This window comes from Protopterus annectens, chromosome 6.part1 (assembly GCF_019279795.1).
Source record: "Protopterus annectens isolate FY-2018-M chromosome 6.part1, PAN1.0, whole genome shotgun sequence".
Classification (NCBI taxonomy): domain Eukaryota; kingdom Metazoa; phylum Chordata; order Ceratodontiformes; family Protopteridae; genus Protopterus; species Protopterus annectens.
The window spans coordinates 563291410-563304738 of record NC_056738.1 but is presented as its reverse complement, the minus strand read 5'-3'; positions in this window follow the sequence as shown (position 1 = coordinate 563304738).

Sequence of the window (13329 nt, the reverse complement as noted above, 5' to 3'; positions counted from 1 at the left end):
TAACAATCAGAAGTCTCATAACTGTCTTTAATTCCCCCACCTATTTTTAGAATATCTGTTACAGTAACATTTATACTCTGACAGAATTGTTTCCAGTCATTGTTCTTTAACCATATTTGATAAACAATAACATCAATCTTCTGGAAACATATCAAATTTTCCAATACAAAAACTTTATTATTAATGCTCCTAGCATTAACAGCCATCAAAGATACATCAAATGCTGCTATCTGTGAACTGTTACATGATTGACCAGGCAAAAATCCTGCCTTGTGTTTGTCAAATACTGCAAAACATCTGATGCAAAAATTCTCTTCCATGATCTTGACAAGTGCATGCCATCCTGTCTGAACATGTGTACCCTAAATTAGGCTTGGATGCTCTACAAATTTCCATTTATTAAAATGGGACATTTTTTCATATAGGTATTTACCCCCAAAAATATTTTAATTCTTGGATACATGACTCTTCTTTCTATATGTCATTTGTGAAAAATAAGTCCTAACACCTGTACAAGCTATGCTAAGAGAGCTGTAAGTTCCCTACTAACAGACAGTCCTTACAGATGAGATCATTTGTACCAACATGAACAAAAACAGACCTGTATTTCTGTATATTAAGGTGTTCTAAGCCCTGCATCACACCATCTATGTTTGCTCCTGGCAAGCATAACACTACTCAATGTTTATTATCTTTGCTGCAAATGTAAGTATCAGTTCCTCTAATAACTGAGTCTCCCATAACAAGAATGTCTTTTCTGACCAGATCTGAAGAATCTTCAACTTCAAATTCAACAATATCTGCTCTATCAATTGTTACAAAGGAATGATCTTTATTACCATTAGTCTTATTAAGCCCACTGTTTTCCTTGCGTATTATATTTGTAGTCATACGATTCTCATCCATCTGGCTTTGTAAAGCCATAGCTTCAGCCATGTTGTTAATGTTTGTTTTTCTCCTCTTTTTTTCTTACAGCAGTGTTCTTCAGTCCTTCCATGCTCAGTTTTGATTTCTTCCTTTTCACTTCCTCTTGCTTCTTTTTTCTACCTTCACTTTCAAAAGAAGTATGCCTTTTTCTGTAGACTGAAGGATTTGATGTTATTATTTCCTGCGATTTGTATGTTATATAACAAAGCAATGTCCTCCTTAGTATGTGTTTTCTTTAAAGACATTTATCAATTTATTTTTCTTACTTGTTAGTGGTTGTAAACTTCTTCCTTTCTTTCTTTGATTTCCTTCCATATGTTCTGACTCTTCAGATTGCTGAATACTTGAAAAAACAGTTGGAGTCAGGAGTCCACACCACAATCCTTCTATTAAGTGCTTTCGTTTCCTGTTAGAAACTTCATCAGAATACATATTACATGCAACCCCACCTTTAAATAGCCTTGTAAAATGACATCACTTCCTTACTATTTTAAATTTTAAAACCATACTTCCACAATAAAACATATTGCATCTACCCATCCTAATGCATTGCATGAATCTCAAAAAAGGTGAATACAATACTAATGTTACATGTTCACCCTTAAACAACTACTTATTTGAACCATTCAAAGCATTTTTAAAATACATGACTTAGCCCAAAAAGGCCCATTGCTATTATATGCACATCTGTATTAAACAACAAAATAATAATAAATTAATACTAATCTATGTAGAAAACTCTATGGTAATTGCTCTATATAAGAAATTACACTCTATAAAAATTACTCTATGTAAAAACTTACTCTATATAAAAAATTGTGCTTTTAACCTTAAAATTGAGCTAATTGAAACGGCACTGCTCAGATCAGGATGCTCTGAAACGTTCGCTTTCAGCTGCCATCTCAGCTCTTTTAGCTTGTATTAGTTAACTTGTATCCAGAATTCCAGCGCTATAAGTGGCATTAGCTTGTTTCATAGGGGTTGAGTGATCTTTACAGACAGTAGACACATCCTTTTCTAAATGTTTTCTATTTGCTGCTTGCCTAACATTATTTATCCTAATGGTTCAGTCATTAATGTAGGTAACAGTAGTTCTCCAAGCTGTGCCAATTGCACAAGTGCAATCGTTATCAGTAAGTCTACATTTACTACTAATAATGGTAGGCAGAGCATCCTGCTTTTGACATAAGGAACACAAACCACCAGTGTTACCAGTTGTTACCTTTAAATGTACATAGCATTTATTACACTGTACAAGATATTTGTGCTTTGGCAAATCATTAATGTCATACTTATTTAAGGGATCAATATTCAACTGTAAATTTATAAAACAATCTAAAAGAAAAGACTAATCAAAATCAGTTACCACAAAATTCAAAGAGCACTTAAATCAGCTTCTGTGACACAAATCTTACAATAATGTACAACTAAATGTTAAATGAAATACATTAAAGTTGTTGCTTTGACTGTACAAGTTGTGAAAGTCACAAAAAGCTGGAATTCCTTTACAACGAGTGTGAATGCACACGGTAGCTTCTCCTTACCATTGCTCACAGTCGCACCTCTTTTTAACAGTAAAGGTCAATAAATCACAAACCAAGACAGGATTGTTTAGATAAGCTCCACATTCATTCACTCAGTTGTCTGGTTGGCTACTTTGACATATTCAGTTGGAGGCATGCAGGTAATGAAGTTGCAGCTGTTAACTGAAAATAGACAGCAAGCAGTTCTCTGGAATAATAATATTTCTTCATCTCTCTCTGTAAACATTGGGGTACCACAAGGTTCTATTTTAGGACCACTTCTATTTTCTTTGTTTATTAATGTTCTACATACTAGTATTTCTCAAGCCACCTGTATACAGTATGCAAATGACTCCACCTGAATTTGTTCAGCCAAGTCCATAACCTCTCTCCAGTGCCTCATCCAAACAGTATTTAACAGTGTTGAGAACTGGTTCACAAAACACTGCCTTCTTCTAATCCCCAAGAAAACTAAACTCTTGCTCTTTTCTCCTCCTCACAAGTCACCTCAACCACACTTCACATTAACCTCTAACAATGGAACTATCATATCCCCTGATACTACAACCCGCCTGCTGGGTGTTACAACTGACAACAACCTTAGCTACAATTACCATAGTAATTCCACTATAAAGACTGTTAACAAAAAACTAGGGACCTTATACAGAATAAAATCCTTCCTTACCCCTGCAGCCAGAATCACTATAGCCCAAACCCACCTAATCTCCACCCTGTTCTATGCCTCTGCTATCTATACTAATCTCTCTAAAACCAACCTTACCAAATTCTCCACCAGTTATAATAACATAGCCAGATTTGCCACGGGTACCCCATTTAGAACTCATCATTGTCACAACCTCAAAGAGCTGGAATGGCTAGAACTACAGAACCAATTACCTTTTCAACAACTTGTTATCATCCAAAATATCCTCTACTACCCTAAGAATACCCCAATCTTCACTAATCTCATTTCCCCTTACAAAAATCTTGCAACTCTACGCTCAGCAAATAAACTTCAAATCTCTTCCATTAAATCCAACAACAAAGCTGGGGACTCACTCTTTTCTAACACCATAGGAAAGAGCTGGAACCATCTTCCTTCTGAACTTTCTAAACTTACTTCTACTGTACTTTATAAGAAGCATCTTAAAGAATATCTTAAATCCCACTGGCTTTGTCCCTGCACCAACCATGATGCATATCTCTTGCCCCCTCCTGCTCTTTCTCATAAAAAAAAAATATTTTCTTTAGATTATCTATCTTCTGTTTAATTTTTGTTTTTCTCATGGTATTTGCTTCTAGCCTAGACTTGCTAAATAACTCTCTGTAACTCTATCTTTTAATGTTAACATTGTACCAAATTTCATTTTAATTATACTTTATTGTATATCTTTGTTCATTGTTGCTGCTTGGAGCTTTTCTCCCCGGGCCTCTACTGAAAATGGACATATAACCAGTTAGACTAGCCCAGTCAACAAATGTAAAATAAATAAATAAATAAATAAACTGGGGATATGTGCTTGTTTTACCAAAAAGTACTGGTGATTCTTATTAACATATGGATGGGAGCATTCACATATACACATAGAGAGGAAGGGTGCTGTAGGCCCTTGCACTGACAGGATCACCCATGTCAACAAACAGGACTGAGGTTAGGACATAATTAAAGCATCTTTATTACTTACTCACATCGCTAGATGTGAGCAAGAGCACCATCTTTACTGATGTCTGGATGCTGACCAGGAGGTGAGCTGATGGTCAGCAGACATGGAAAGACATTCTGATACAGAACACACACACACACACACACACACACACACACACACACACACACACACACACACACACACAGACACACACACACATTTTTTATAGGCGATGTTCTAGTGCTTTCTAGAATTTTCTTGCTTAGAAATGAATGATGGCTTGGAGACCTGTGGGTACTAATTAGTAAATTAGCATTATTTTTCTCCAATGAACTAGGGAGATAAAAAAAATGATGTGATGGTGGAATTCTTAATACATTGTATAGCTGTATGGCATTTAAGTTGAGGGGTAGTTTCAGTCTGGTCTTTTTTAAACCTTGAGAATAGCAGTTTAGACAATAGCCAGATAAATTGTTAAAATAGTTGGAAATGCAACCATTAAGGTCATGTACAGTTTCTTGCTGTAATATTAAATTTGTCCAGCTCTCCTCAGAGTGTCAGATCAAATATATCATATTTCTCTAACCAGAATTACTTTATCAGGTTTTAAAATAAAAGATAAAAATGCAGCTCAGAACTGTAAAAATATCATGACGCAAAGACACAGTAAGGCATTAGAAACTACATGTATAAACTGCAGGGGAGAAAGACATCCAAACAAAACTACCACGAGATAATGGCATATATGTTTTTAAATAAGTATACCACTTATATCACTCTGCGGTGGTGGTGCTGTGGTAGCATTGTCGCCTCACAGTTAGACGTTGCCTGTTCAATTCTCATTTAGAGCGTCTTCTGTGTGGCGACATGCGTGAATGGATGTTCCTTCATTAGGCCCGGCAAGCCAGCACGTAAACATCTACTGCCAATCATTAGCGGACCGGAGTTCCGCTGTGGTGACCCCTAACCGGGAAAAGCCGAAAGTCACAACAACATACCACTTATATCACTCTGGCAGTACAATGTGAAGAGACAGATTATACTGAAATCTCGAATTTCAGTATCTCAAGACTATGAAGCCGAACATTCACAATACTGAAACCCCAAAAGTGCGAAATTCAAAATCGCGACTTTTAAATGCACCCTCCAAAACACAAACAAACATACATACACCTTACTCCCCACACTACAACAAACCAACAAAATACACACAAATGCAACAACACAAATACACACACACTACCCTACATATAATCAGGGGGGCAAGCCCTCCTGCACCCCTGCAACTGATATATACTAACTCTGAGGTCACACTAAAAAGACAAGGACACCTTCCCCTTGCACAAACACACACCACATACATACAAACACCACCACTCTTAACACTTACACACTGACACTCTAACCTACCTACCCTAACATACACCTAAAACTTCCCAACACACTCATAAACACTCAAATCCCTACCCAAAACCCTTACAAAAAACAGCACTTACCTGAATATCCACATATATCCACACAACAGCAGGCAGACCATATCCCACACCACACCGCACCTTACAGTCACAGAAAATCCCATGTACCGCACCACCACAACCGTAAATTTGAGACTTCAAATTCAATCAAGTGCAGTTTCGCTCAATTGCACTTTCAGCAGTTTTGTCTCGAGATACTGAAATTCAAGATTTCAGTATTTCGAGATAGTAAAGTGCTTCCGAAGAGACATACTTTTCCTTCACTTGGGATGAATAGTTTTTCTTCCCAAGTGGATTTCAACCACTGGGACAATTATAGTGAATGTGTCCATCAATTAACATAGAGAGTAACAGCAGACCATGATGCAGTCATTGCCCAATCATCTTGGTTGTTGCTGGGTCTTGATGCAAAATAAGCACTTGACAGAATAAGCTGGGATTTTATGAGTAGGGCAATGGAAACACTTGCATTCCCTGATACAATAATAAGGTTATTTAGGAGGATATATGAGGGATCAGAGGCAAAAATTAAAGTAGGAGGATTCCTCACTATTAAGCTGTTTCTTAACAGACAAGAGTGTCATCTTTCCCTTTGATATTTGCATTCGATAGAGAGTCATTTCCAAAGAAAATAAGGGACTCAGAAATTCAATTATATAATTGGTATAGTAATCAAGAAAAGTTGGCTTTATTTGCAGGCAATATGATATTGTACCAGATAAAAAACAGAAAGGACATCTCAGTGTTTGAACATTCTGAAACAATTTCAAGTCTTTTTGGAATATAAACTTAATGAAAATAAAAAAGGCTATACTTGTAAACTATTTGTTCACACATGAATTAGTTCAGCAATATGAGGACATGGTAAAATGAAGTATTTAAGATTATGGGTTAAAAAGGATTCTATTATGGCAAATGGATAATGTGGGAAAAGACTAAACATAAGATAATACAAAAAAATGAGAAACTGGAATCTCTTGTTTATGGATAGGGATAGCAAGATACAAACAGTGAAAATGATTTTAGTTCATTTAGTTTTATGTATGGGTCAGACATTGTTTATCATCCAGAAGAGAAGTTGTGGATAGTAATTAATAAAGACTTGAAGGATTTTATCTGGGAGGGTAAGAGGGCAAGGGTCAAGTCTGATAAGATGATCCTTCCAATAGAACAAGGTGATTTAGGATTACCTGATTTTAAGGGATATTTTAGAGCTTAATAGTTAAGGCTCAAATACATAACAAACGCAGAAAGCTATAATTCAAAGCGGAAAGAGATGATGATGATGAAGCAGGGGGAATTCAAGAAATAAAGAGACAGTGGGATTTTGGACGCAGATCCTTAAGGAGTATAACAACAGCCACACAGAATATTATATTTATAAAGAAGAAGAGAGTATTCTAAGAATTAAACCAGCACAAGAATGGAGAAAGAAGCTTCTGCTGATAGAGATGACTGCAATTAGAGGTACAGAGAATAGACAAGAGAAGGTTGGAATTTACTGGAAAAAACTGACCAAGGAACCAAATTACTGATTGCAAATAACTATAGAGTATAAGGAAATTATTTTTGTGAGCTGAGATACAGGATCTGACTTGACTAGACATAGGCTTTGTTAAGTTTAATTCTTGTGGATGCCAAAGAAACAATTACTAGAAAATAGAAATCAAAGTCTAAACCAAATGTATTTGAAGTAGTGAATATCATAACGGAGATGAAAGAACTGGATGTGAGATCTTTAGAAAAGAGTAGGAGCAAATTACATAGAAAAGCAATGGAAATTGTGGGAATAATACATGCATAATAATATTTTGGAGGAGGAGTGAAGTTTAAGGGAAGGCAGGAAATGTTAAATCATCTGGTGACTTTTTTTGCAATATACCCTCTCCTGCCAACCACAATGGTTAGTGTGCAATGGCCACAGTGCAGGGATATCACCTGTTCATGCAGGTGATGTAGCCCTTTCATCATTCTTGCACTTTTCCATGTGAATACTTATTTACATGTGTCCTTTAATGCCTAGGCTAATAATCCAACCTGAGTCCTCTATGCTGCATCAATGGATCCATCCCTCTGTGCCACTGACTTGGTTTTATGTAAGCAGTGGCATTTCCAGGTTCCTTTTAATATACCAGAAGTGGCTTTTGGTTAGCAAAATCCATTGAGTTCCTCTGAAAAATCTATGATCTAAAGTGATTTAAAGTGAAGAAGACATACATTGACTAAACACCCAAGTAATCCCGATACTCAATACAAAAGGTAAACAGATAATATTATGTAAGAGAGTTTCTGAAAGACCAGAGAAGGGGAAATCTCCAAGATGGAGCAAATATTGAACTACTTTCTAGATGGAATTACATAAATCTAAGCTGTACCTGTGAAAATTATTACTGACCTATTTTAACCAAGCAGAACAGAAATGCATTGAAAAATCAGAAAAGAAATATGAAGTAAAAGAAACATTAGCTTATTGTCTCTGAATTTTTGTACAGTATATACAGCTTTAGATAGCCCAGGATATCTACAAATCCACGAACCTGTGCATGCACAGGCTCATACTATACACAATTCACTCATTGCACCTCATGTAAAAGTATATACATTTCATTAAAGTGGTACAGCAGACCAGGAGACAGTGATGTCCACAGTGGGAGAAAGTGAAAAGATTATTTGGCTACTTGAGCAATGACTCTGAATTTGTTTGTAAATAGAACTTTTAAAAAAGTATAGAAACAATTCTGTATTTTAATCAGCATCCATTTATAGAACTGTGCCTCATATTTCAAATAACACAGTTCAGGTTCAAAAACATGAGTCTATTTGTTATCTTTTAGCTTAGAAGGAGAATAAGAGCTATATGACTGCATGCATGCATTTCAAAAGGTAGCTGTTTTGGTGGTGGCAGCAGAATTTTAAACTCTATCACTAAGGTTTGCCTGAAATCATTCCCTAAAACAATAGACATTTAAGTCTCCCTAGTGTGTCTGTGTTACTTCTCAGTGACTTCTCTTGACTACATTTGTATGAGCACTCATCGTGATGGAGGTGAATGAAAAGCTTCTCTCCATTTTCAATGAAACTAATAAAAAGCAAAATAGTATGCTCCAGGAATACCTTAACCACTGAATATGCATGTGCAGGAATTGATGAAATACTGTAGATTCCAGATGATTTCAGCTGCAGCTACATAGATGATTGGCCATCTGAGGGGCTGGTACACTGCATATAAGTGTCTGAGTCACACAGTTGCCCCCTTTCAACCCCACCCTCTTAACAGCTCAACCAGCACAGAAAGTGACTGCAGTGCAAACAAAAACCTTGGTAAAGTAATAAAAAGTTGTTTTTTTTATATTTAAAAAGCCACAAAGTTAAGCTACACAGCATACTGTAGGATGATTCCCATTTAGCAAAAACAATGTATTTTGGCTTTTTCCCAATTAGGGGTCACCACAGCAGATCACTGGTCTTCAGATTGATTGGCAGTTGTGTTTTTATGGTAAGCTGCCAGCCCAGTGCCCAACCTTCACAGAAGGCACACATGTTCACATACACCTACCTGCATGTCTTTAAAATTCACTTGACCAAAGGGAGGGCATGCAGATTCTGCACAGAAGGAGCTCCAGCCAAGAAATGAACCAGAGAACCTCTTGCTGTGAGGTGACAACACTAACTTCTGCTCCACCGCAGCTGAACCATGTTTCCCATTGGTTCAAATGGATGCAGCACACATTTCCATGGCTCATGGCAGACTTACCAGATAACATTAAAGTTGAAGATTTTTATTAGCAATAAGTGCATATCTTTTTTCATGTCAAGCTCTTACAGATGCAGAGTCAAGGTACACGGTACACACAGGACTGAGCATCTGTAACTGCTGAAATAAAAGAATAAAGCCTTACCCTGATGATAGGGACTGAAGGGTCTAACTGTCAAGAATGGGGTTCATTGCTGACAAACAGTGGAGGCAAATAGTGTAAAACAGGTCAAACTTCATACAAGCTGTCAGAATACTAACATTCTCTAAGAAACCATATCCCATAATGATTTTTTTCTTCACTACAATACTGCAGTGTTCTTCTTTCATGGAGTCTTTAGTGCCATCTCAAAGCTCAGCCTCTTAAGTTCAAACACACATACTTGCCAGCGCTGAGATTAGAACCCCTACCTATCTAGTTTTCTGTACTATAGAAAAAGTCATCACTGCCAAGTATTGAACCCAGGACCCTGTGCACTAGAGTCTGAGCAATACACTACTACACCTAATTCAAGCAAATTTGTTTTAGTCATGTTGTACACACAAAATAAGAACAATAGTCTAGTACTGAATAACTTATAACGTTGCAGGAATTATATAATGTTTAAGTCTCTACTGCCTATTTTTTTTAATAATTAGCCTGCTATTTTTAAATGACTAACCTTATTAGGTAATACATTTCTCTAAATGTAAGCTTATTATTTACTAACAAGTCCAAGCTTAATGTCAGCTGTGATCTAATTATTTGGTTTGATTGGATTATCAGATCATAAACTACCAGAAGGCATTATCCTACACTTCTGTACACTGGACTTCAAGAACAAGACAATTTGCCAATATGTATTTTTTTCTAAATAACTGTTTAACTCCTTTAAAGGTTGAGGTGATCTAAAAACTTCCCCCAGTTTATAATCATCTGCATAAGTTACAAATCTAGTATCTGAGTGATGCCAGAAAGGCAGAAAAACAAATTATATAATACTTCTTCGTCTTCTTCTTTCAGCTTTTCCCTAATCTCACGAATTAAACATAAGAAGAAGTCATATTCCCGGGAGTCCAGTATGAGCATTGTCCCTTTACTAATAGTCACTGTTCCTCCTTTTAATCAGATATCTGTCCATTTTTTAATATATCTATAGACTTTCTATCTATTAAACTATTGATAACTTCAAGATGCAGCAGATAATTAAAGGCCTTTGGTTATTTTGTTTATTTAGACTTTGTTGAAAAAGGTAAATGAAGTGGGCGGGGCACCCTTTTCACCCATGACATGGGCCAGAAAGGCAGAGACAGTAATAAAGTAAGAAATGCACTTATGAATACAAAGCAAAAAAAAAAAACACTACTATCATTAAGGCACTTAAACAAAGATTGCATGTGCAATACATTGTCAAGATTTAACACTAAGTAAAATATGAACAACATTGAACATTACATTCATTATTAAGGCTTGAATATAGAATGCAAACTTCATTATAATTACAGAATTTTATGGAAGAATATTGCCCAGTTTACAGCACTGCAGGATATGACTACTCTATAAAAGATTAGGAATCAGCAAGTAAATGTTGCATGGCTGAAAAAAAGGGGAGTAATAATTATATATGCAGCACTCTAGTCTTAAGATAATATCCAAACAGACAGAAATTGCAAATTCTGGAATGAAACCATCAGTACAATGGGCCTTAGGAACTAGCACATCATTGTGTTAACCCATGTTTCTATAACACTTGTACTTGCTTTCTTGGAAAAGATGCTTTCTGAGTATTTACTTATAAGTCATTAGTTATCCTGTATTGCAAAGGTTCTCTGTCAGATTGCTCCAAACAGCTGGTACTATTTTTGAGAAAGATCTTTCACAGACATCAGGTGTAAATGGGGACCTGCATAACTGAATGCCATCATTATTGTAAGAGGACAGAGCTGATTCCTAAACAGCTGCCTGTTGGGGGGTGGTGCACATTAGCCAGCATTTTATATTTTCTACATATTGAGCAAAAGAGTAGCTCTAGCTGTAAATGGTAGCCAGTTGTTTGAGCTGAGGGTAGTGCATTGATGCTCATGTTTCTTGCATAGGTGCATGAATCTAAGTATGTATTCTTGGCGGGTTCATGTCAAACCAACGACACGCAAAAGACCGACATTCAGTATATCGAAACGAAACCATCAACATTGCAAAACATCGACACTACATTTATACGTAAGTACAGTGCTAACATGGGTCCTGCAAGGGGGAAGTAGTATGGGTACAGTGTCATATCATACCCTTTACTTCCCCCTTGCAGGACCCATGTTAGCACTGTACTTACATATAAATGTAGTGTCGATGTTTTGCAATGTCGATGGTTTCGTTTCGATATACTGAATGTCGGTCTTTTGCGTGTCATTGGTTTGACATGAACCCATTCTTGGCTGATTAAATCAGTGCAGTATTATGCACAGAGAGAAATGCAGTTCAAGAAAGGCAGCATTCCAATATGGGGAGGAGTACATTTGCAGCCATATCTCATCTAGCCTCGGTGGTCAACAAATTAGATATATTGTATGTGATTTTAAGTTGAGTTAATAGTTGACCTGTGCTTTGCTGTGTTGCTGGAATGATAGGTTTTGGTTTAAGATTAGTCTTAGGTACCACTGTTAATTAGATGAGGCTCCCAGACGGTCTATAATGCTGATGTTGGGCATGTTACTTAGTTTTCTTGTGGTGCTAAATACCACTTTTTGTTTTTTGTGTATTTTTAGACATCTTATTTTTACTAAGCCAGTTCCATATACCTTAAAAGTCATTCTGAAGTGCATTGTTCAGAATAGATGATCTCCTCTAGGACCAGGTCAGGTCAATGTCATGACCATATATCATACAATATACCTATGGGACATCCAAGGGTAGATCATTATTATGAATATCAAAACATACAGTATATCAAACAGAGTTAAAAGGTAAGACTGTCTTTATTTAATCAGTGTGTGTGTGTGTGTGTGTGTGTGTGTGTGTGTGTGTGTGTGTGTGTGTGTGTGTGTGTGTGTGTGTGTGTGTGTGTGTGTGTGTGTGTGTGTATATATGTGTCTGTGTTTACATCCATGTTTGTTATTTTTGCTTTATATTTTATTACTGAGTTGCCATTAACTCTAAGAAACCCACCCATGAACCATAAGCTATGTTATACATCATTATACACACAGCTAAAAGTTTTACACCAGATGCCCTTCCTAATGTAACCCTCCCCATTTATCTGGGCTTGGGACCAGCACAGGGAAATGCACTAGCTTGTGCATCTACAGTGGCTGGGTTCATATGTCATTAGGCAAAATGTGTAAAACTTTTGCCAAATGACATATGCGGACAACAATACAGATTTCCATACCAGATCGGTCAAGGCACAGGTTAACAATGACCACCACCAGTATGGTTAGCCAACAGGATGTTGGTGGAAATTGGGCTACTTTTGGCCAAAGGATAAGGATAAGAAGAGGGGGGGAGGTTTGCCCAAAGGCAGGAATAGAAGAGGAAGATTAGGAGTGTGGTAGTGAGGGTAGGAACTTAGAATGTTGGCAGTATGACTGGTATAGGAAGAGAGCTAGCTGATATGATGGAGGGAAGGAAGGTTGATATATTCTGTGTGCAAGAGACCAGATGGAAGGTGAGTAAGGCCATGTGTATCAGAGTTGGGTTCAAATTGTTCTATCATTGTGTGGATGGGAGGGGAAATGGGATAGTGGTTATCCTGAAGGAACAGTATGCCAAGAGTGTTTTGGAGGTGAACAGAGAGTCAGATAGTGTGATGTTTATGAAGCTGGAAATTGATGGTGTGATGATGAATGTTGTTAGTGCATATGCTCTGCAAATTGGGTGTGTGATGGATGAAAAAGAAAAATTTTGGAGTGAGTTGGATGAAGTGGTAGTGAGTGTACCCAATATCTAGAGAGTGGTGATTGAAGCAGATTTCAATGGGCATGTTGGTAAAGGGAACAGGGAGATAAGGAAGTGATGGATAGGTATGGTG